The sequence below is a fragment of the Leptosomus discolor genome, chromosome 5 (genome assembly GCF_034619465.1).
Source record: "Leptosomus discolor isolate bLepDis1 chromosome 5, bLepDis1.hap2, whole genome shotgun sequence".
Taxonomy (NCBI): domain Eukaryota; kingdom Metazoa; phylum Chordata; class Aves; order Leptosomiformes; family Leptosomidae; genus Leptosomus; species Leptosomus discolor.
This window is the reverse complement of record NC_141395.1, coordinates 82,044,836-82,068,544: the sequence shown is the minus strand read 5'-3', so window position 1 is coordinate 82,068,544 and position 23,709 is coordinate 82,044,836. Positions and strand designations below refer to the sequence as shown.

The window sequence follows — 23,709 nt, the reverse complement described above, 5'->3', positions numbered from 1 at the left end:
CAAGGCACGCTCACGGCGGGGGGGGGAAGCGCCGGGTGGATTTGGGGCCAGGCACACCCACCCTTGGCAAGGCCACCGAGTTGGGGGTGGCATGGGAAAAACCCCACCTGCGGCCACGGACGGAGGGATGGGGGGGCATAGACAGGTGCAGACGTGGTGCACATCCTCACGGCTGCTCGATAGTCTCACCTTCAAGTCCTAGGAAGGGGAATGCGGTCAGAAACACTCCTCACAAAAAACAAGTTGCCAGTTGCCATCCTGCAGGAAGTTCAGAATTCCGGGAAAATCCAGTGCACCTAGAACAAAACAGCACCAAAACTGTCAGTTATAAAGGCTGTGTGTTTTAAAACCCTCCTGTCACCCCTGAACACCCCGTAGGAAACTGCCGACGTAAAAAAAACCACAAACAAACAAACAAAAAAAACCCCACCAAAACCCAAGCTGCAGCCCAGGGCACTCTCTCCTGTGGGTGCCGCTGGACCCTGCCCAGTCCCACAGCTCTCGCCTCGCACAGAAGGAGCTCCCTGGGCGGAGGCCGGGGCTCATCTACTCCAGGCCCCCCCGCACCGAACCGGCACTTGGGCATCCTGGAGGACTGCGGGCCCATAGAGCGCAAGTTCGGAGGACTGAGGGGCACTTCCGGCATCATGGAGGACCGCGGGGAAGCGGCGGGAGCCTGCCGGAGCCCCGGAGGAGCCGGTGAGTCCCCCGCGAAACGAGTGCCGGCGGCCGCGGCGGCGGCGCCGTCGCCGTCTCGGGGCCGCATCCGCGTCGTTTCTCTCCGGAGCTGCGGCCGGTGCTTGGAGGGGGGGGGGTGGTGTGTGGCGCCGCCATCTTGTGAAGGCTGAGGCTGCCCGCGGCGGGGATGGGGCCGCGCGGGCAGGAGGGGACAGGCCGCCGCCCCGCCGTGCAGAGCTGCGTTCCTTGCGTGTTTCGGCAGGAATCGCTGTTGAATCCGTCTCGCTCTCCACGGCTTCCGGGCAGCTTCTCCGCCGGCCCTGCCGGTCCGCGGTTAGGCCGGCGCGGAGCACCGGTGACGGGACCTGCGTGCGTGAGGGGCTCTTGCGAGAAGAGCCTCACAATAACCAGGCTCAGCTCCGGGGCGGCACTAGTAAATGGCATGGTCCTCGGGCGCCGTTAATTCGTGCCACGCGTTTGAGCTGGGATGTGAGAGAATAGTCTGTTATTTAAATGGCCCGATTGAAGAGTTGACTGGTACAAAAAGCCGGTGAACGAACGGCTCACAGCCAGCGAGCGCTCGTGTGCCGCTGCTGAAGGGAGCAGGAGCAAAGCGCAGGCACCGGACTGACACAAGAGGAAAAGGTTAATTACCGTTGGAAATCACGGTTTCGGATTGTGAATTAGGACTCTAATTAGGGGTACGTTCACGACGACCGTTACCCTAAACTGCTCCCAATTGGTATTCTATTTCTGCTTCCTAATGAGAAAATTTTCACCTGATAGTGAAAGATACCCTGCGGGGGTATCTTTAATGCATCAATTTAAGATCGCTAGTATGGTTAAACGGGCATTCACGATGCCCAGTTAGCGTTCGATCTGTTTCTAAAATGAAATCTAAGTTTTTGTTCGTCGGATTTAATTGGCGTCATTTTTTTCTTTTAGCTCTACTTGGAAGGAATTGGTACCCGTCCCCTCCTCCCCCCCGCAAACGGCTATGTTTAAATTTTGGCAGTCGTGACTCCCTGTTGGTTTTCTAATTTTCCTTTTATTTTAAATCTAAGTCTTTTAGCGTTATGTTAGTTCACCACCGCCCGGGAATTCTTTTAGTACTTACGTTTAAACGTAGCCGTTATTGAACGATTCCTTTTTTTATTTCTCTTTATCTAAAAATCTAAAGCTTCGATTACTCTTTTGGTTCTAAGCAGGAGTCACTGTTGCCTCCCAGCTTGCTTACAGGGGTGTGATGGTTTAAGCGTTAGAGCCTCCCAATTAGTTTCCAGTTCAATTTGTTTAGCAGTGGTTATGTTTAAATGGAGCTGTTAATGACTCCCAATTAGTTTTCTGTCTTTATCACTTAAAGAGGGTCTCTAAACTATTAGTTTTTGGAATTGCAATACGGACTGGGAATAACTACTGCCTGGTTCATTAAGTAACATCTGCCACTAAATTTAGTCATTACTCAACCCTAGGTAATATTTCTTCTCTTTAGGCGCGCTCTAATATTTTGTGACTTTACCACGAAGTGGATTAACTAGGACGCGTGATTGTTTTCTTTTCCTGTTAGAGTTGTTTCGCTACAGGTATTCCTTCCAGTTAGTGCTCTGTTGTTGATATTCTGCTCCTTGCCCTTTGGTTACATCAATGGGGAGTAAGTCCTGTCTGCAAAGTGGGAAGCAATAGCTAGAGCGGACGACGGGCAGCATTCGCTCCCAAAGACTATTCTGGTTACTGTGACGGACATTTTTATTTTGAACGTTTTGACGTAAACGAGCGGTAAAAATTAAACTAATAGAAACTGACCACTTTGGAATTCCCCAGGAAAAACCACCGGAGCGCCTCGACGCGACCGGAGCGAGGACGCCTGCCGCGGTCCACTTGGGACGCTCGACGGTTTTGCACTCCGGCTCCAAAGTTTGAAGCTCCGCGGAGCGCAACCTCCCCGAGCGGCGACTCGGCCTGTAGCCACCGCCCGCTCTTCTCTCCGGCTCCGCCACCCGTTTTTCCAGAGCAGCCCAAAATCCCGGGGAAGCGAACCCGCGCACAGCAGATACGCCGCGACACCAAACCTCCGGCTGTCCAGCTGCGCCGCCCCCGGCCGTCGCTGCTGCGCCAACGGGAGCCTCTGGCCGACGCAGTGCCGAGCGCCCGCGACCCCGTCGGCCGCCGGCTCTGCCAGCGGCGTGGTCCGGCGAAATCCGCGACGCTGCCGAGTCTGCGGCGCGTCCGGGGCGTGTTTTTTTTAGCGAAGGAAAATGCCATTTCAAGTCTCGAGTCCAACCTGCAAGGAAAAAGAAAGCCCGCGTAACAAGGCTAGACCCGTTCCTGTCTGTTGCAGAACTTGTACCAGCGCTACATTCTGGACGGGACCGAATGACAGCCTGCAAGAATCCTCCTCTCAGAGCTCTCTGGTTGCAAAGTGAATATTGTAGATCGCCAGCAGTTGTAAGACACTGAGACTCCTGCTTTTCTCCGTCTGCCTCCCTCAACAGAAATACGTCCCAAAGGACAGAAAACACCAGGATAGGGTTGAAACCAAACCAAAAACCAAAACCAAGGAAAAACCGTCGGGGAAAAGAACCCCAAAGCATCAGGAACGGTACCAAGCACCTTAAGTAACACTGAAGTGACTCGAACCAAAACAAGTGACAAAGCACCTCAGGAGAGGTGCCAGGAAAGACAAATGAGTCCACACAGAGCAACACCCGTGTCCTTCTGAGAGGACTAGGCAGGTGAGAGAAGGCCCTTTGAAGGCCCCTGGTTCTGAGAAGGCCACTTGTCACGCAGATTGATTCTGGTGCCTGGATGGGAAATGGAGGGGACTGAGGGGCACACGAAGGGGAGGGAGGAACTCGGACAGCTTACGGAGATGCCTGCGGTGCAAAGCCAAAAAGACGGCTCCGGGATGGCTCGGCGTCGGTGCCATCGACCCCCCCCCAAAGATGCTGTGACCCCACTTGGGGACGACAACCTCTGGCCCTGGCGCCCCCGGGGCTGGGCAGAGGCAGCAGCGCTCGGCGTAGCTGGTGGCAGGGGGCCGGATGGGGTGGAACGCGTCCCGGCGGGGCCTGGCCAGGCCCAGGAGCACATCTGGTCCTCGCTGAGGGGCTGGAGCCGATGGGGGCCTGAGGACTACAGGGGTGGCCTGGTGTCCCCGGCCGCAGCTCTTCCCTGCCGCAGCCGCCTGCGCTCCTGTCCACGGCCGAAGCCCCATGCCCGCAGAGGCAGCTGGGTCTGGAGCTGCCAGCGCCAGCAGCCCCAGAGCAGAATGAGCTCCCTGAGCAGAGGCCGAGGCTCATATACCCCAGGCCCCGCCCCCGGGCAAGTGGTGGGGATGGGACACAAGGGGGGGCGGTGCCGGTGGGGGATGGGGGGGGGCAGCAAGGCACGCCAACGGGAGGGTGAGGCATGGGGCAAAAAAGTCACGCCCAGGGGGGGCGGTGCTGGGGTGGGGTGCAGAACAAAGGCAAATGCGGGAAGGGGGGGGGGGGGGGGCCAGGCAGGGCACGGCCACTGTCGGCGAGGCCATGGGGGGGGGCGGTGCCGGGGTGGGGCGCGGGGAAGCAAGGCACGCCCACGGGGGGGGGGGGGGCGGTGCCGTGGCGGGGGGGGAAGCAAGGCACGCTCACGGGGGGGGGCGGTGCCGGGGCGGGGGGAAGCAAGGCACGCCCACGGGGGGGGGCGGTGCTGGGGCGGGGCGCGGGGAAGCAAGGCACGCCCACGGGGGGCGGTGCCGGGGCGGGGCGCGGGGAAGCAAGGCACACCCACGGGGGGGCGGTGCCGGGGCGGGGCGCGGGGAAGTAAGGCACGCCCTCGGAGGGGCGGTGCCGGGGCAGAAAAGGCACACCCGTGGGGGGGGTCGGGGGGGCAAGCAGGGCACGCCTACAGTGGCCACTGCCGAAGAAGGGCAGCAAGGCACGCTCACGGCGGGGGGGGAAGCGCCGGGTGGATTTGGGGCCATGCACACCCACCCTTGGCAAGGCCACCGAGTTGGGGGTGGCATGGGAAAAACCCCACCTGCGGCCACGGACGGAGGGATGGGGGGGCATAGACAGGTGCAGACGTGGTGCACATCCTCACGGCTGCTCGATAGTCTCACCTTCAAGTCCTAGGAAGGGGAATGCGGTCAGAAACACTCCTCACAAAAAACAAGTTGCCAGTTGCCATCCTGCAGGAAGTTCAGAATTCCGGGAAAATCCAGTGCACCTAGAACAAAACAGCACCAAAACTGTCAGTTATAAAGGCTGTGTGTTTTAAAACCCTCCTGTCACCCCTGAACACCTTGGATGAAACTGCTGACATAATAAAACCCATAAAAAAAAAAAAAGCCCAAGCTGCATCCCAGGGCTCTCTCTACTCTGGGTGCTGCTGGCCCTTGCCCAGTCCCACAGCTCTCACCTCGCACAGAAGGAGCCCCCTGGGCAGAACCCAAAGCTCATCTACCCCAGACCCTGACCACCACCCTTCCCGCAATCACAGGGAACTGGATAAACGGAAACACGGAGAGAGGGAGACCTAGAAATGCCATTGTCACAAGCAACAGGGAAGAATGAAATCAGAGCTGGTGGGGTGACAGAAAGGAAGAGACATAGAAAGGAAAGGTAGAAGGTGACACTGTACAGGGCAATGCTAGCAGAAGAGGAAAAAGCTTTGGGGAACCAGACAGCCTGAAAGGCAGACAGAGGCAGGGACAGGCAAGGAGGCAGGCAGACATCTGGAGATCTAGGGCAGGGATGGGCCCAGACACACACGAGGGGACACATGGCTCCTGGTGCCAACGGCAGACCTTCACCGCCCCAAGGCTTTTCTCTCTGTTTCTGCCCCTTCCTCCTCCACAGTACCAGCTGCCTGACCTTAGGAATAGGCGGTGGGTGACTCAACGGACTTCTCCCACGAGATTTCCTGGACATGCAGCAGCTCACACGTGTGGCTAAGAGAGCCACCAAGGTCCTGGTGCCATGTGCTGGTGGCATGCTCTGTTGGGGATGGCTGGGAGGGATCCTTCCTTGCCACAGGGACCGGCTGGAGACAGCTGCCTGTGGAAGCCCCTTGGTTTGACTCCTCAGCCAGCTCCTGCAGGCAGGCATGCCCAGGCAGCCCCCTTCCTAGCCCAAAGCAGGGCCAGCCCCATTATTAGCCTCACTGGCCACACCTGCCCCAGCTGGAGCCCATCAGGAACAGGGGCCTGGCCAAAACCCCGCAGCACATGGCCCCCTCCCTGGCACCTGCCCACAGCCACAAGCTCTGCACCCAGAGGCTTGAAAACCATCCAGGGCCACAGTGGAGGCAAGAAATTTTACTCACTCCTGCCCAGAACAAATCCTGGCACTGATCTGGCTACAAGGCTCGGTACCCAAACGCAGCAGGGCAGCAGGAGAGAAGGGAAAAAGCAGGAAGAAGATAGAGAAGAGGTGGGGGACAGGCAGCCAGCAAATGGGATGTTGCGAACAGGAGAGGGACAGGGAGCAGGACAGTAGTGTAGAGAGAAGAGTACTGGGATACTGAGCAAAAAACCCAGGGAGAGATGGAGGAATACATAAGAGAGAGGGGAAGCAGGAGGGAGGCATGGGAGGGACCAGCAGGACAACAAGACAAGGGACAAAGAAAAATTCTAAAGCAATAAGGGAAAAGAAACAGAAGCAACAACTAACACATAGGGTCAGGAAGACAGAAAGAGGGAGCCTTACAAAGACAATGTAAAAAGTGACACCATTTCCACCCCCTCTTGACTTCCACATTTTCCCTGACTTCGCACCTCATCTCTGCCTCCACTTTCTTCCAGCCCTGCCACTCCCCCCCTCGGCTTGAGGGGAAGCCCCAGTGCAATCAGGAAGCTGGCAGGCTGTCCAGCTCGCTCTTACAGCAAAGGGGCCAGGACAGAAAGGCATTGCTGGCCCTCCCCATCCCTGGGCAGCCCTTTCCCAGGCAGCGGAAGGAGCGACAGGCAGGGCAGCAGAGATGGACCGGGACACGCACGGGAGAATATGTGACTCACCCCAGCTCCTGGCACCAGCTCAGATCTTCAGCACCCCAACACTTTTCTCTCAACTCCCCTCCACCACCAGGCTGGCCAGTGGCTCACACACAGCTGATGCAGGCACTAAGCTCCCAGTAACGTGTGCTGGTGGTCTGCTCCATCATGGACAGCCCAGGGGGATCCTTCCTCACCACAGGGACCAGCCATTCCATGCTAGAGGCACCTCCACTCCCTCCTCAGCCAGTTCCCCTTTACCAGCTCCCTCAGGCCAGCCCCTTTATAGTCCACAGCAGGGCCAGCCCTGTCATTAGCCCCACTGGCCACACCTGGAGCCCATCGGGAACAGGGGCCACAGGCAAGAACAAACACCCAGGGACAAGGAGCTCAGAAGAGTGAGATGTAGGAAGAAAATGTAAAAAGTAATGCTGCTTTTTCACTCTCCCACCCACCTCTGCCCTTGGGAAAGACTGATGGAAACCATGAGACTTCAGGGTGCCCCTGCTGGGTGCCCCCCATTCCCCCTGACATCTGCTGGTGATGGTGTTTTAGGCATAATCTTAGGGATTTGGGGCCCAAGGAAGTGCCAGAGCAAAATTTGGAATGCAAACAGTTTATTGGTGCTGTGCATCTGGAGCAGCAGTACTTGGAGAGGTGGGGGCAAGGCAGGTGCATGGAGCAGGGAAAAGGGGGGGGGACAAAGCATGCCCATGGGGGGGGGGGGCAAGGCAGATGCACAGGGCGAGGACCAGGGTGTGAGCTATATACACCCGTAAAGTGGGTACAAAAAGCTGTCGGAGATAACCTGACCGAAGACAATGAAGTTGACCTTGACAGCATTCCAGTATACCTTTGAAAAGACGGAAGAATTGGATGAAGAATGTTGTAAACCAGTTTGAAGAAGTGATAAGAGACTGAGCAAGAAGAGACTGAACAAGTAAATACCACAGAGCAGAAACTTGGCAAGAGAACGGTAGATAACGTGGGAAATAGAGTAGGAGCTCCAGCCAATCAGTATGTGAATAGAGGTGAATGGACAGAGCTAGTCAGTGAATCATTTTAGCAGCCTTAGTGCATGAACAGGTGGACAGATAAGAAAGGTTATAAAAGGGTATGCTTTTTCTGCTGGGCCATCTCGACCATCTTGGCTTTTGTAACTTAATAAATACTGACTTCTTACATATATTTTTGTCGTTGTCCATCCCTATCGCGAGAAAAAGCAGGCAAGGCAGGCCCATGGGAGGCAGGGACATGGGAAGTAGGGCCAGGCACACCCACCCTTGGCAAGGCCACCAAGTTGGGGGTAGCATGGGAAAAACCCCACCTGCAGGTACAGGCAGGGGGATGGGGGGGCATATACAGGTGCAGACGTGGTGCACATCCTCACAGCTGCTCGATAATCTCACCTTCAGTCCTAGGAAGGGAAATGGGGTCAGAAACACTCCTCACAAAACACAAGTTGCCATCCTGCAGGAAGTTCAGAGTTCCAGGAAAATCCAGTGCACCTAGAACAAAACAATAGCAAAACTATCAGTTAAAAAAGCTGTGTGTTTTAAAACCCTCTTGTCATCCCTGAACACCCCGGATGAAACTGCTGACGTAAAAAAAAAAAAAAAAAAAGCCCAAGCTGCATCCCAGGGCACTGTCTACTGTGGGTGCTGCTGGACCCTGCCCAGTCCCACAGCTCTCACCTCGCCCAGGAGTTCCCTGGGCAGAGCCCGGGGCTCATCTACCCCAGGCCCCGCCCACCGCCCTTCCCACCATCCCCCGGGAAAGGGGCGGCCTCGGGGCATGAGGGGAAGAGCGTGCAGTGCGCAGCACACCCACTGTAGGCGGTACCACGAGAGAGCGCGGCAGCACCGCCGGGACTGCAGTACCGCTTTTCGGTCACAGCGTGGCAGCAGAGAACGCGGCAGCAACCCCTAGGCTGCAGTACCGCTTTTCAGTCACACCGTGGCAGCGGAGAGCGCGGAAAGCGCCGCCACGGCTGCAGTACCGCTTTTAGGTCATAGGATGGCATCACGGAGCTCGGCAGCGCCGCCAGGACTGCAGTACAGCTTTACGGCCACACGGTGGCAGCAGGGAGCGCAGAAAACGCCTTCTGGTCTGCAGTACCGATTTTTGGTCACACGGTGGCAGCAGAGAGCGTGACAGCGCCTTCGGGGCTGCAGTAACGCTTTTCGGTCACACCGTGGCAGCAGAGAGCGCGGAAAGCGGCGCCGTGGCTGCAGTACCGCATTTTGGTCACACGGTGGCAGCAGGGAGCGCGGCAGCGCCTTCGGGGCTGCAGTACCGCTTTTCGGTCACACGGAGGCAGCAGTGAGCGCGGAATGCGATTTCGAAACTGCAGTACCGCTTTTCGGTCACAGCAGGGAGCGCGGCAGCGCCTTCGGGGCTGCAATACCGCATTTTGGTCACAGGGTGGCAGCAAAGAGTGCGGAAAGCGCCTTCGGGGCTGCAGTACCGCTCTTCGGTCACAGGATGACATCAGGGAGCTCGGCAGCGCCGCCAGGACTGTAGTACATTTTTCGGTCACACGGTGGCAGCAGGGAGCGCGGAAAACGCCTTCGGGGTTGCAGTACCGATTTTCGGTCACAGCGTGGAAGCAGAGAGCCCGGCAGCGCCTTCGGGCTGCAGTACCGATTTTCGGTCACACGGTGGCAGCAGAGAGCGCGGAAAGCGGCGCCGTGGCTGCAGTACCGCATTTTGGTCACACGGTGGCAGCAGGGAGCGCGGCAGCGCCTTCGGGGCTGCAGTACCGCTTTTCGGTCACAGGGTGGCAGGAGGGAGCGCGGCAGCGCCTTCGGGGCTGCAGTACCGCTTTTCGGTCACAGGGTGGCAGCAGAGAGCGGCACAAATCGGTGTCACCGCACACGTGCGTGTACCAGGCTCCAGTACTCAACCCTAGTCAAATGGTGGCAGTAGAGAGCCGCAAAGGGCCGCCAGCGCGCATGCGCTTATGCCGGGCTGCAGTACCGCAGCCACCCACGCGGAGGCAGCACGGAGCGCCATTTCACGCAGCACCCCCGTGCGGTCACAGCGGGGCAGCAGCACCTGCGTCCTTTGACAGTGAGGGTACACGCGGACCCGGAGAGGGGTGGGGGATGACCGTCACCCAGGGCTCCCCCTGGCATAACCCACAACTGAGCACTGACCTGCCACAGCCCACGAGACAGAATCCACTCTCGATGCCTGCCCCACGCCGGATCATCGACACCGGCTGCCACACAGCAGAGGGGCAGGGGGCATCCGCCAAAGGACGGTGCTGTGGCTCTTGCTCGCACTCGGCTCTGCCACGTTCCCCCTCCCGGACCACACCCGGACTTGCTCCCTAAAGCAGCAACTGCCCTTTCCGCACTGGACAGCCGTGGCTGCCGCGCCTGCGGGACAGCCCTGGGATGGAGACAGAGCTGGCCCCGCGGGGCGAGAGTGCTGGCGACCGGGGGGCAAACCTGGGGGGCGGGGAGGGGGTAGCTGCTGCGCAGCACCGGACACTCACAGCAAGAAATCGGGAAACAAAGAGCCCCAACCGAAGTTCAGCACATTAGAAGAACAACACAGAAGAAAGGAGAGGAATTCAATAGAATGAGGGACAGGAGAGCCATTGAACTGAAGGAGACCAGCCCGAAATACAGACGCATCCTCTACAAACCAGAGTGATTTGAATACTTAACACTCCACAGTTAAGACAGACACGTTTTGCAACACACTCTTAGCAGAAAAGCAAACGCTCTTGCTCGTGTTTGACGCTCTTCCTTACAGCGCTGCTGCAGGACAAGCCTGTACACCCCCATCTAAATCTATGCTTACACCTGTCTCCAAAATACACAGTTGTTATTTGACTCTGCTCCCCCCGCCTTGTTCTATTATGTCACATGATTAGAAATGAAGTACTTCAGAGCGCCCTGTCAAAACACAGGGAAGAAACGCAGTAACATGCAGCTGCCTCTGGCTTGGAAGAGTTAGAGAAACCCCTGACCGCTTAAGTACACCTCATAAACTACACGCTGTACTGATTTGGCAGTGAGTTTAAACTGCGTTAGTCCTTCTGTCAATTATACAATTTTAATTTTCTCTAGAGTTTCATGTATGACAGGAAAAGATCAGTGAAATAATAGATCCCCCACATGGTTTTACTCATTAAAAAGAAATTCAAATCCCCAGGGCTGCAATAGGTAAGGCCACCAAACAGGACTCGCAGATGTACTAAGGCTTCTGGCTGTACCAAAGCACGCAGAGGAACATTTTTCAATCGTATCTCGACTGTTGCAACCAAGAATGCAAAGACCAGCGACACCATCCACTTTTGGAACACCTGCTGTGCTTCGGTCTTCGGAAAAAAAATTGACTTTTCTGTTGTTTCGTTTTTCAAAAGAGGGCAAAGTCTCGCTGATGACAACTTCTATGGCCAAGCACACAGAGTCCGACAGGCAGTTCGTACAACGCAATTTCTTTGAAGGAGAAAGATTTCCATTCCGGGAAAATCTCTTTTCCAACTGAAATCAAAGTTACGTGCTGCAGGACAACGGTCCCCGGTCCCTCAGCTTCGCTTCCAGAGGGCCGGGGACCCGCGTCCATCCTCAGCAGAAACCACATCAACTAACCCCATTACTCCTGCAGTTGCCACGTTCCTCCCCGTCACCTGCAGGAAAAAAAAAAAAAAAACAAAACACACACCACTGACAGCAGTAGTTGTCACACGGGTCAACACAGACCTCCTCCAAACACCCTCCTCCTCAAAAGAAATGTGGTCTTCCACTCAACTGCTCCGCACCAATTCCCACGTTGGACGCTGCAGCCGTCATCGCTTGCGGCACCTAAGGCAACAACAGACAAACAAATACCGTCACGCTTGGGAGAAATCACCAGCCCCACGCTCCTCCTTGCTGCTCCTTAGCTCACCACCTCAAAAGCTCACCCAACTCCAAAGGCAGCTGCGTAACACCTGCACAACCGAACAGAAACACTTGACCGAGCTGCTGCAGGACGCTCTGCTCTCAGACGCCAGCCTGGCTGACAACCGCCTTGCCTCCTCAGGCCGCTGGTCGGTGCGCAGCTTTGCCCCTCCGAGGCTACGTGCGTGACCTGCAAAAGCCAAAACAAAAGGCACGTGCTGAGATACCGCCCGAAACCACAGCCTGTCCATGCCCATTCCCCTCTCCTCCTCCTCGTTTACCTTGGCCGCCCACCCACCCTACCTCTGCTTCGTGCCTTCAGAATACAACAAACCTACCAAGACCTGTCAGCTGCTCACACAGCCACCGGCCGCACCTGCCCGCCGACACCATGCCGACCCGCCTTCTTACGGCCGCTCCCCCGCCCCTCCTCTAACCCTTTGGTGCACGGCTCATCTCACTGCATCTGAAAACAGCATCGAACGAGGCACGAAGCAGCGAGCGAAGCAGGGTATCAGCAACGCAGGTGGCTGGGGCGAGGCGAGCTGGCACTGGTGGGCTGCATCAGCGCAGTTACTTTTCAGGCGTTGTGTTGTTCGTGAAGTTTATAAGCATCCCTTATTGTTTGTGTTTTACAGATGCAGTCAGCAACATCCCCAGGGGAGGAACTGGCAACCGAGTCCTCAGCACTGCCCCCAGGAGACATAAAGAACGGCCAACTGTTGTCCACAGTGACAGCCACCCCTCTCGCGGGCAGGAACTCCTCCTTCTGCAGGAGCTCCTGGGGACGCCCCCAGTGTAACACACGCAGGAAGCACAGCAACAGCTGGAGGGCAGAGAGGGAAGAATTAAAACACAGGGACAGGGTGCCAGAGGTGGAGTGGGGAGACAGATAAAGGGGGAGGGGGCAGACAGAAAGACAGGCTACAGGGAGAAGCAGGAGGAATTAAAAAACTGGGATCCAGAGCTGGACAGAGAGATGGCGAAAGCAGCACAATCACCACAGGCTACAGGGCCAACGTCCTGGTTTGGACTACATCAGAACTAATTCTGTTTTAGTGCTTTAACTTTTCAGTTAAGTCTCCCCTAACTAAACGGCATTTTCTAAAACAGCAGCATGTTTTTCCAGATAGTGACTGCTCCAGCAGTGATAAGGCCTGAAGTTTAGAGTTTGTACCAAGGAACAGGATGCAGAGAGGCCCTTGCTTGTACTTGTTCTTGTAGCGAGCAAGGTCACTGCTGAATCTTGTACCCAGGGTGCCGGGAGTGAAAAGGGCCGCAAGCACGAAAAAGGTCACCCCTGCAGGGAGGAGCGAACCGGACAGGTGACCCAAACCTGACCCACAGAGTGTTCCACCCCATAGACGGCATGGTCAGTGTAAAGCTGAGGGATCACGAGGGTCTCTCTCTCTTCTTTGATGGCCGACATCTGAGGAGGACTCTGTCTGTCCTTCTGTCGTCGATCCCGACCCGTGCGTCCCTGAATCCAGGGCCTGAGTCCAGCTCCTGCACCTCCTTCATCCTGTGTGCTGCCGAGTCCAGCCTGGGACTGCCCCAGTGCCAGCCCTGCAGTGTGGTGGGGACGTATCAGTATCAGGGTGGGGGGAGTTAGGTTTGGTGTTGGTTTTGTATATATTTGTACATATTGTATATATTTAATTATTTCCTTATTCTTATTATTTTCTTTTATTGTTACTGTTTCATTAAAGCTGGTTTAGTTTTCTTTTCCAAACTGTAAAGTCTCTCTCCCTTGTTCTCTCTCCTTTTCCCTTTTGGGAGGTGTGGTAGGACATTTATGAAATAAGGGACATGTGAACAATCCAGCCTTTCCAGAGAATCTGAGCTGGGACGTACCGGAACTGCTGAAAGCATAAACAACTTCCGGTGCAGGCGGCATGAACATCTTACAGGTGCAGGAGAAGAGACAGCCGCCATTAATGACGCAGTTTTAATTTCTTGAAGAAGATGGGTGTGAACATTTGTGAACGTGCCTTGAACACGACTCGCAATGTGGCCAATCAGGTTGGACTATGGGCTGTTATTTGCGATGAAGCCAATCAGTATTTATTGGGTGTGGTCGAGGGTTATAAATTGCACTGGAAACAAGGAAATAAAGGTTCACTTGTTAGATCACATTGATCGTGTCAGTGTCCTCATGCAGCTCCCGCAGGGAGGGGAGAGGGGTTAATAGAGAGCATCTGCCATTTGTTAGTGGTCGGCCCAGCCTCAAACTGTGACGGCCCAGAAGGAAGAAATTGAAAAACAGGGAAGCGAGAGCCATCCAGAGAGAGAGATGCAAAAAGGGAAGATAGTGGGGAGCCACCACACAGCAGCAAGGGAAGAATTAAAAAGGTGGGGCAGGGAGCCGGACGGGGAGCAATGGAGAAAGAAACAAAGACCCGCAATGGGCTACAGGACAGAGAGGGAGCAACTGAAGACGTGGGAAAAGGAGCGGGACAGAGAACAGAAAAACAGCGATGGGCCACAGGGCAGAGGGAGGAACCACATCTGTGGGGAGAGGGAACCGGCCAGAGAGAGATGAGGACAGACAGATAACATCACTGGGCTACAGGGCCGAGAGGGAGAAACTGAAAAACGGGGACCGAGAGCCGGGAACAGGAGAGATGCAGAAACACCAAATCGCAACAGGCCACAGGACAGAGAGGGAAGAAATAAACATCTGGGACCAGAAGCAATCTACAGAGAGACATCAGGAAATGGAAGTTTCAAGAACAGTGCGTACGAGGCAGAGAGGAAGGCATTTTTTAAAGTGGGTAAAGACAGGGACAGGGAGCCCAGAGACAGAGAGAACAAGAAAGCAACAATGGGCTGCGAGACAGACAGGGAGGAATTGAAAAATCCCAGCAGGAAGCCGGACAGGGCGAGATGGCAAAAGGAATGAAATCGTGACGTGAACTTTGAAAGTGACAGGCTGCAGGGCAGAGAGGGAGGAATTTTAAAAAATCCAGATCTTGTGCTGGACTGAGAGAGACTGAGCAACTAAAAATGGTGAGGCCTAAGAGGGCACAGAGGAAGGAATTAAACAACAGGGACAGAGAGTCAGACAGAGAAAAGTCCCGACAGGCTTCCAGAGAGAGGGGGTGGAATTGAAAACTAGAGACCAGGAGCTGAACAGAGAGAGACCGAGAAAAGGGAAAAAAAAAAAAAAAAAAGATGGGGGGGGCGGGTGGGAATCACAGCAGCACATGAAAGACAGGGGGCCAAGGGAGGGACAGGGAGGGCCTGGGACACACACGTGGGGCGATGGGGCCCCGAGGGCCCAGGACTCACCGCATCTCTCGCTCTCAGGGCTGCTAGGAGAATTTGCCTGTTCAGACGCTTCCTTCTCTTCCTCTCCCTTCCTCTTCTATAGCTCTGGTCACATGGTGGTTCTCCACCTAAAAGATTACATGGCTGTCTCAGCTTTTGCAAGACAAGGCTTCCTAGACATGTAGCCTTGCTCCCTCGTGCGTCACACAGCCATATCGTGCCTTGGGTTACGCACACGGACCCTCCGGTGCACACCGGCAGGCTCGGCCTTGCCTGCAGCAGGAGGCAGCTGCGGGCCAGATGGCCTTCGATTCCTTCTTCTCTACCTTTCTCTGGCCCCTCCAGCTTCAGCCGCAGCAGCTCCTGTCCACTGCCTGCAGCCAGCAAGCGCTCTGCCCGTCCGTTTTTGCCCCCACGCCGCGACGAGAGCAAGGCCAGGCAAAGACAACCCAGGCAAGACTGAGGCGGATGCAGACAACAGCATCCCCAGGGGAGGAAGGGACAACCGTGCCCTCAGTGCAGCCTCTGGGAGACAAGAAGAATCAGTGACCATTATGACCGTAGATCATCCCTGGCCAAATCGCCTCCTTCCACAGCAGCTTCTGGAGATGCTGTTTTTTTCCCTGCACTGCAGCTAATGGCATCCGCGTTAAGGCAGAATCAAGTGCATTCGAGGGCCAGCTTGCTGCCATCACAACAGGGTGACCTGGGGCTGCGAGGCAGGCTGCAGGAGAAGTGCTGGAGCTCGGGGCAGCTCCGTCGAGCCGGAGAGGCGCCCGGCGCCTGCGCCTGGAGGGGCGTCCGCCTCCTTCCCCTCTTCCATCCCACCAGCTCCCGCGAGCTCCCCGGGGCTGCCCTGATCCGGCTCGCCCCGAGCAGACCGGCAGCCCGCCGCAGCACGGGCCTTGAGGCTTCCCGTCCCGCCGCCCCCGGCGGCCAGCGGCCAGCAGAGACCCCCGCACCCGCCGAAGGGGCTCGCTCGCCTCACCGCCGGCCTCGGCCCTCTCCCGCAGCCATGCTGCTCCCGCGCATGCGCCAGAAGGGCCACATCCGGCGCGCGACCGCCGCGAATCGGGACCGCGCTTTGGCCGCGCGGCAGCAGCGTCCACGGGACGGCGCGTGCCCGGGGCGACCCCGGCGCTGCAGCCCCGCGCGTTGCGCACCGAGCGCCCGCCGGCCCCGCGCCCCTCGGCCGGCAGCGGCCAGCGCCGGGCACCGCCCCGCGGGCACCGTGGCGGCAGCGGGAGGACACGCCCCCGGCGGGGCGGGGCAGGGAAGGGGCGGGTCTGAGCTTGGGCTGGGGGCGAGCGGCGAGTCGGGGGGTGCAGGCGGGCCCCGAGGTCCGGAAGCAGAGGGGCGGCGGGAGGGCGGTGCCGAGCATAGCGGGGTGGAGGGGGCACAATGCAGGAGGGCAGGGGGTTCGGGGGGCACGTCCCGCAAAAACCTCGCATGGGGCAACAGCTCCGTGGGAATCACTGGGGGGGGGGGGGGCAGGGATGTGCGGGGGGCGGCAGAACAGCGGGGAGGAGACCCTCTGGGCCCCGGACTCTCCCCACCGGACAGCCCCGGCTGCAGCACCCGCGGGTCCCCGCGGGAGACAGAGCCAGGACCCTCCGGCCGCAGGGCTGGTGCCACCGGGCGAGCATGCTGAACGGCCGGCAGGCAAACCTGGGCGGGGGGAGCTGCCGAGCAGCACCAGACACAACACGGCAGCTCAAGAACAAAAATCCCAAATTATGTCTCAGCATATCAGAAAAGTAATGCAGGAGAAAGCAGAGGAATTCAGTGAGAATGAGGGATAGGATAGTAGTTGAGCTAAAGGAGGTCAGCTCAAAATACAAACACGTCTGTTCAAAGCCAGAGCCATCGGTACGCTAAAAAAAAAAAAAAAAAAAAAAAAAAAAAAAAAAAATCAATATTAAGACTCATCAATACAATTTTGAATGCATTCTCAGCATAAAAGCAAACACGCTTGATAGTGCTGGAAAACGTCTCGTCCCTTTCTCACACCACCCCTGGAGGGAGATAACCCCCCCCCCGTGAGACTGCAGGAAGACCTCGTACCGTCATCAGACTCACCGCAACAGCTACAGCCCTTGCGCCGCCACCACCACTGCTGCTGTACGTCTCGCTTGCTCAGTCAATAAATCTGCAGAGTGAAATGTAAAACTTTAAATAAACATAATAAAGTCAGGTTTAAAACTTTCTTTAAAGAAAGAACAAATCTCAGTCGTTCACTTTATACCAAAAAGGCACGTGGATGTTCGTGTACATCCAACAAAAATGCTTACACTACCAAAGTATTTGATTTGATGTTTGCGTTAACTGCACGCACCCAGCTGCAAGCAGATACCATTAAATCACCTGTCTCCAAAGTACACCATCCCCATCCGACTGGGGGGTTTCTTGTGCATTACACCATTAGGAGGGACGTCTGGGCAGCTGCACCGCCCAGGACAGATGCCACCCAATGGCCAGGGAAACACACCATCAAAAGCCAGACAGAAATAAAGTACTTCAGAGCGCTCCCTCCAAATATGGGGAAAAACACCCATAACATTCAGCAGCCTCTCTTTTTAAACACATAGAAGAAATACCGAATTGCTTAAACACCCTCATCAATTGTACCCTGAAGCTCTCGGGCGGTTACAGTTTAAACAAGGCCATTTGTATATTACACAACATGAACTGTTTGGGTTTTTTTTCCTATCAGAAATGAAACTTATAAAAAATTAGTAAGATAAGAGAGCCCCATATTATTTTACTTGGGGGGGGTGGATGGGACGATGACGGACAGGGACGACGACACAATGCAGAAATCAAATACCCAGTGCTGCAATGCTTAAGGCTACCAAACAGGACTGGAAGATTTGCCAGAGAGAGGTGGGGGAAAAAAAACCCACCAAACAAGCAAAAAAAACCCCCAAACAACAAAACAAAACAACACAACACAAAAAAAAACCCCAACCCACGACCTTGATTGCTCTTAGTACAGATGTCAGTATCTCAGTCAGGTTTTCATGTACCCCTATGAGATATTTTAAACACTTAAGGACTGAAAAAGCAGAAAGCTTTTATCTGGAACACAGTCCATTTCTTCAGAACACCCAAACTCTGACACACAGTTTCTTTCCCCTTTCAGTACCACATGATTCTCACAGAATCGTTTCTCAGCAAGCGCACAAAACAGAAGGCTACACATGCTCTCAGGAAGAGCAAATAAACGGAGGGGAGTATGCTTCGCATAGGCACAACGTGCTCCAGAACAGACCTTATTTTATTTTGAGTGTTTCTGCTGAAGTACTTCCTATCAAAACTAGAGAAGGAGAGCTGGCATGTTCTTCATGTTCACTTTAAAGTCCGTACTACAAGTACCCAGGGAAAAACGCAGACACACGTGGCAGACGTACCTTGTCCTTGCAGGCCACTCGGGATCCTTTCCACCCACCTTGTACCTCCAGAGCAGAAGAAACGGTCACCACGGTGAAATGGTGCCAGTTGACATTCTGCTGAGAGAGGAAAAAAAAACCAAACCACCTTTTAGCATAAAGTGGGGTAGGAATCGAAAGCTTCCTATTTCGGTGAAGGTTTGCAAAGACTACAACCGAGTGGAGGAAAAAGCATTTTGCATCATCTTTGGTACAGTTGTTGAGATAGGCCACTAGAGATTTTGGTTTTCATAGAAAACAGGGTGCTCTTTGCCTTTCTTTTTTCCTTCTGACTCACTGGCAGCTTCAGTATCACCGGAACTGCCTTCCCTAGATCCACACAGATAACTATGCACCTTTTCTCAAGCCTACATAGAGCCAGGGTTTCCTCACCCTAGACATCCCAAGTCGAATACTTTCCTTAAACAGTACAGCGACCCACCTGCCCTCGTCAACTGCCTCCTTGCAGAAACTGCCCCTTCACAGCTCATCCCCGTCTCAGTGGATTGTCCTGCTGGAGGATGAAGTGCAGAAGATCCGTATCGCCACATTTGCCTGCGAGGGTACATGTTCAGACATACTCTGGATCTGTAAGACAGACAGGCGTCATTTCTGTGGTTTCAATCATCAGAACTCAATTCTAAGGACTTCGACGTTTGTGAAGGAACGAACCAACTTTTAAATGTAGGGTCTGTATGCTACAGTCCTATGGGGGGGGGAGAGAAAGGCATTACAGATTGAAAAAAAAAAAAAAAAAAAAAGGGCACGGAGTGGTGGGGACAGTAACAAAAGCAAAGACAAACAGCAGCAACATTAAGCGCCTTTTTTTTTTTTTTTTTACATGAATGTCCTAGACTGAGGGCTCCATGGAACAGAATGTGTACTGAACCACAGGACAAGCAGTCATCAACGCTCTAATAAAAAAAACCAAATCGATTATAAACCAAGTTTAGACATCACTTTTCAACCTGTTTCTTTGGTTACGTTTCTACCGGCACCTAGGTGCTCAGAAGCTCCCTGTCCTGACACCACAGGTTACTGACAATGTACTCGGGCATCTAAAAATAAAAGGCCATCTCCATCTCGCCCATAAAATCAGGGTGAACCAAGAGAAGACAAATGCTCAAGGCGGCAACAGGCAGCTCTGCACTTCTCACAGCGGAAAGTCTGTTCCTCGACCCGGAAAAAAAAAAACACTCCCGACTCCCAAGGGACCTCCCGGGGAACGAGCCGTGCTCCGTTAACGGCGCTTTGTCCCCAGCTTCTCTGCCCCGGCAGCAGGCGGGCCGTTTCCCGGAGTTGGGTGGGGAGGGGCGGCGGGGCCCTTCCACTCGCCCTGGCCCCTCCGCGCTCCCCCAGCCCCACACGGGCCATCGCCCAAGCACCGACCGCAGCCGCCCGCGCGGGATCTCCCTCGCGGGACGCGGAACGTGACGCCGGGAAGAGGCGGCGGACCAGGAACCGCCTGGTCAGGTCGCCCGGCCAGCGGCGAGAAGACCAGGCAGGGTTCTACCCGAGGGGCCGGGCCAGGTCCCCGGGAGTCCCGGCCGGCCGGTTTCTCTCCCCTTTGTCCAGCACCGAGCAGACCCCGCCGCCCCGCCCCGGACACCGCGAGCACCGCCCGGCCCGCTCCGGCGCACCAGCAGGGCTGCCCGGCAGCGCCGCGCCCCGTGACCGCCGCTCCCGCCGTGCCGCGAGAGGCGCCCGCCCGGTTTCCGGCCCTGCAGGGACACCGCCCCCCCTACACGGCGCGGCTGCCCCCCGCCCGGCTCCGGGCGGCCCCCGCCGCTCCTTCCCACACGGCGCAGCTCCGCCGCAGCCCCCCCCCACTCCTCGCCCCCGACACGGGCCCCGCCGGCCTGGCCGCCCGCCTCACGGCTTTCCCCGGGACCCGCCGGTGGATCGCCCGGTCCTCCCTCACCCGCTCCCTCGGTGGAGCCCCAGCCCCGCAACGCTCGGCAACCGCCGCTCCTGCCGTGACTCGCACTGCCGGGCGGTGCACTGGGGGGGGGGGGGGGGGGGGAGGAAACAGGAAGTGACGTCCCGGGGGTGGCGGGGAGAAAGGCGGAAGTAACTCTTCCGGCGGGGCGACGGGATGCAGGAAGACGCGCCCACCACGGCGGGGGGATGCGGCAAAGCGCACCCCCTGCCGGGCGGGGGGAGCAGGGAAGACACACCCCGGGGCGGGCGGGAGCACCGCGGGGCAGCGCCAAAGCACGCGCACCAGGGGCGGGGAGCGGGACGCCACCGCCGGGCGACCGGCGACCGGGAGACCCCGCGCACCCGCCGAAGGGGGTGACTCGCTCGCCTCACCGGTGGCCTCGGCCCTCCCCCGGCGCGCCGCCATGCTGCTGCCGGGCAGGCGCTTGCCCCGCCCACGAACGACGCGCCGGAGGGGCCGGAGCCGGCGCGCGAACGCCGGGCTGCAGGACCGCGCCTCGGGCACGGGGCGACGAGCGGAACGGCAGAGCCGGCACCGCGCCCGCGGAGCGGCAGCGGGGCTGCCTTACCGGGAGGCAGCAGCCAGCGCCAGGCAGCCCCCGCAGTGTCGCATGGCCGCTGTGGGCGAACGGCAGCGTGGAAACAGGGAGCGACACCGCGCATGCGCGGGTCAGGGCTGCAGTACCATTTCTTGGTCATCTGGTGGCAGCAGAGAGCGCAGGAGCACGTCGCCGAAGCGCACGCGCAGCTTCCAGGCTGCAGTACCGCGTTTTGGTCACAGGGTGGCAGAAGAGAGCGCGGCAACGCTCCGCAGGGCCACAAGTCCTGCCAGGAGCCTGCTCCAGTGCAGGCTCTCCAGAGGGTCACGGCTTTCTTCAGGTACATGTGCCTGCTTTGGTGTGGAGTCCTCCATGGGCTGCAGGTACATGTCTGCTCCCGTTGCGAGTGTCACAGGTTCCTACAGAAATAACATTCATAACTATCCCCGGCTGCCTCTGCTGCTGGCCTGGTATAGGATGCACATCGCTAGGCTGATATGACCCCATCCTCCCCCTTCCCCAGGGAGTCCACTCTCTGTCCCCGTCCTGCAAATTTTTTGCCAATGCTGTTGCCAACAAATTCACCTCCTGTTCCTTTAACACCACCTTCACTTTCTGTTCCTCTCTTCCCTTCCATCATATAAAAATGTGGCTACACAGTATTTTTTGTAAATTGTCTCCCTGCCATCCAGGCAAATGCTTCTTAAAGTAATTTTGGATGTCTGGGGCTGCTTGATTCACAAATACACTTGCTGCCAATTCATTATTATAATTCTGGAGAGTCATTCCAGAGTCATATGTCAACAAAGCCTGTCACAATCTTCCCCAGTAGCCACTGGGGTGTTCCTCTGGCCTCTGTCTACATTCCTGTACTTTAGTGCAATTTACTCTTATCTCTTTGCAAGCTCTAATCACATTTATCAGGTCTCCAACCACTGTTTGGTAATTATTGCTATCTGTTTGATTATTACAGTCCCAACCAGGCTCAACCTGAGGCCACACAGTCCGATTTCCCCCTGCCTGCAGGGTTAACCCCACATTCTTTTCAGTTATTTTATCTTGCTCATCTGGACAGAATAACTCTCTCAGTAACAGGTTAACATTGGCCCAGGATGGATTATACCCTGAACAAGGAATGGAAAATAATGATGCACATTGACCTGCATCTTGCCTTAACCTAGGCATTTGTTTTCACCACACACCCAAATCCCTGGGGTTGCAGGGTGATGGGCCTATACCTGTAACACAGGGGAGGAACATTTCACACACATATACATGCACATCCCCACCACTGGCTGCATTGTGAGGATTAGGGATAACTTTAAAAATCAAGGGTAAAGCCCAGCAGAAGCAGTGGGGACAGGAGAGGCAACTGAGGGGGGAATCAACAAGTGATACAGAGGGAGGGGTATAAGGTGGTGCAGAGATGGCTCTGCAGGCACCTCAGTTAAATTACTCGCTATTGCTGTGGCTAAAGTTTTTCCCTGAGGTTTTTGTACTCCTTTTCGACCACCCTCTTTATTGGTCATATGCCAATTATGTTAATGCACGTAGCTTCCTTATCCTCTGGCTTGAACCAGCTCTGAGGCTGCCTTTTACTTGCGTAAAAGGGTGTTTGGGGACCAGAAGTACCTTTGGGGCAGCATCAGGGAGCGATTGGGGTCCCTGGGATAGGATCTGGAGGGGTTTGCAGGACGGCAAACCTGCCATTGCTATGTAAAGCAATTAGACCAAGCAAAACAAGACAAAGATGAGATAGGACATAGGTAAGCCATCTAGCCATGAAAAATCTTATTATAGGCATTACTGGTTGTTCCAGGCAAAAAGACCAAAATAAAACTCATAAAGGGCAGGTGAGACTTCATGCAGACTTTGGGATCCTGCTAGCAATGGTAACATGGCATTGACGACCACCGGTCACTGTTCTCTTCCCGTGTTAGTCCATGAATTAGAGGTTATTAGTCACAAGTCCAATAAGGATGCTATAAACCTTCCTATGATTCCAGGCTCCTAACGGATCAAGCTGGAAACCTTCATGAAGGTGTTTGTGTTCTCCTTGCCACTGTGCTAACTTGTAAAGGCCTGAGGATGGCAGTCTGTAGTCCTTCCTGTATAGTTATTCCTTGCCGTTTTAAATTTCTAGGATCAATACAATTTACCAACACACAGATACTATCACGGTAGGGTTTAAAGCTAAGCTAAGATTTCTGCAACTGCAGAAAACCTTTCGGAGTCTAACAGTGTGAACCACACATACCAGTGGCTACTGCTAAAGGCTAAACTGCTACTGAGTGATGTTCTGCTGGCAGTCTGCACATCTCAAGTCCTTAATCTTGCTTTAGAGTCTCCCTTGTGGCATTATAACTTTGTCAGCCAGCAGTTGTCAGTGGAGTCATAGTGAAATCCTTTGCCCTAAAAAAATATGAAGCAAAGCAGCCCAAGTTGTACAGCAGATGTGAAACATATTTGGTCCAAAGCACGCATACTCAGCAACTGACTGCTCTCTTTGCAATGAAGAAGCCACCTGTTCATGTGTTTGGCTGGCAGATTCCATTAGGAGAAAAATAGTTGATTAGTCCACCTTTCAATGTAGCTGAATGCACCTAAATTATACACAGAACAAGATAGACTGGGTGCAAATCTACAAACAGGTGTCTTGCTGCATTTCTCATGTCTTTACATTTGACTACATGCAGACTAGAATTGAAACATTTAAAAAGACACTGACAGACTGATGTGGTATACGAGAGACACAAAATTATTCATGAGCTGGAGAAAATGCTTTAAAATGAGGGACAAGCAACTTAATCTTCTTTCAGAAAAAGACTGGGACATCCAAACACCATACATAAAAATCTTCACAGGGAGAAAAGACTTAAAAGGTTGTGGTGGGTTGACCTTGGCTGGCTGCCACGTGCTCACCAAGCCACTCCATCATATTCTTCTCCTCAACAGGACAGTGGAGAGAAAATACAATGAAAGGC

At 55.5% G+C, this 23,709-nt stretch overlaps 1 long non-coding RNA gene across 6 annotated transcripts; it reads right to left on the bottom strand.

Moving 5' to 3' along the window:
* Positions 1–10,695: 10,695 nt before the first annotated feature.
* Positions 10,696–18,789, bottom strand: LOC147415637 (uncharacterized). 6 transcript variants are annotated; one of them, XR_015183504.1, is made up of 7 exons: positions 18,688–18,789; positions 18,228–18,323; positions 16,897–16,966; positions 14,839–14,945; positions 11,571–13,113; positions 11,257–11,469; positions 10,696–11,148 (listed from the first exon to the last, which is right to left on the bottom strand). It is a non-coding gene; the product is annotated as an uncharacterized LOC147415637 (long non-coding RNA). The 6 variants fall into 6 exon arrangements; XR_015183503.1 differs by having other exon boundaries at positions 10,696–11,294; positions 11,417–11,469; XR_015183502.1 differs by having other exon boundaries at positions 10,696–11,469; positions 18,228–18,326.
* Between the last annotated feature and the right edge of the window lie 4,920 nt (positions 18,790–23,709).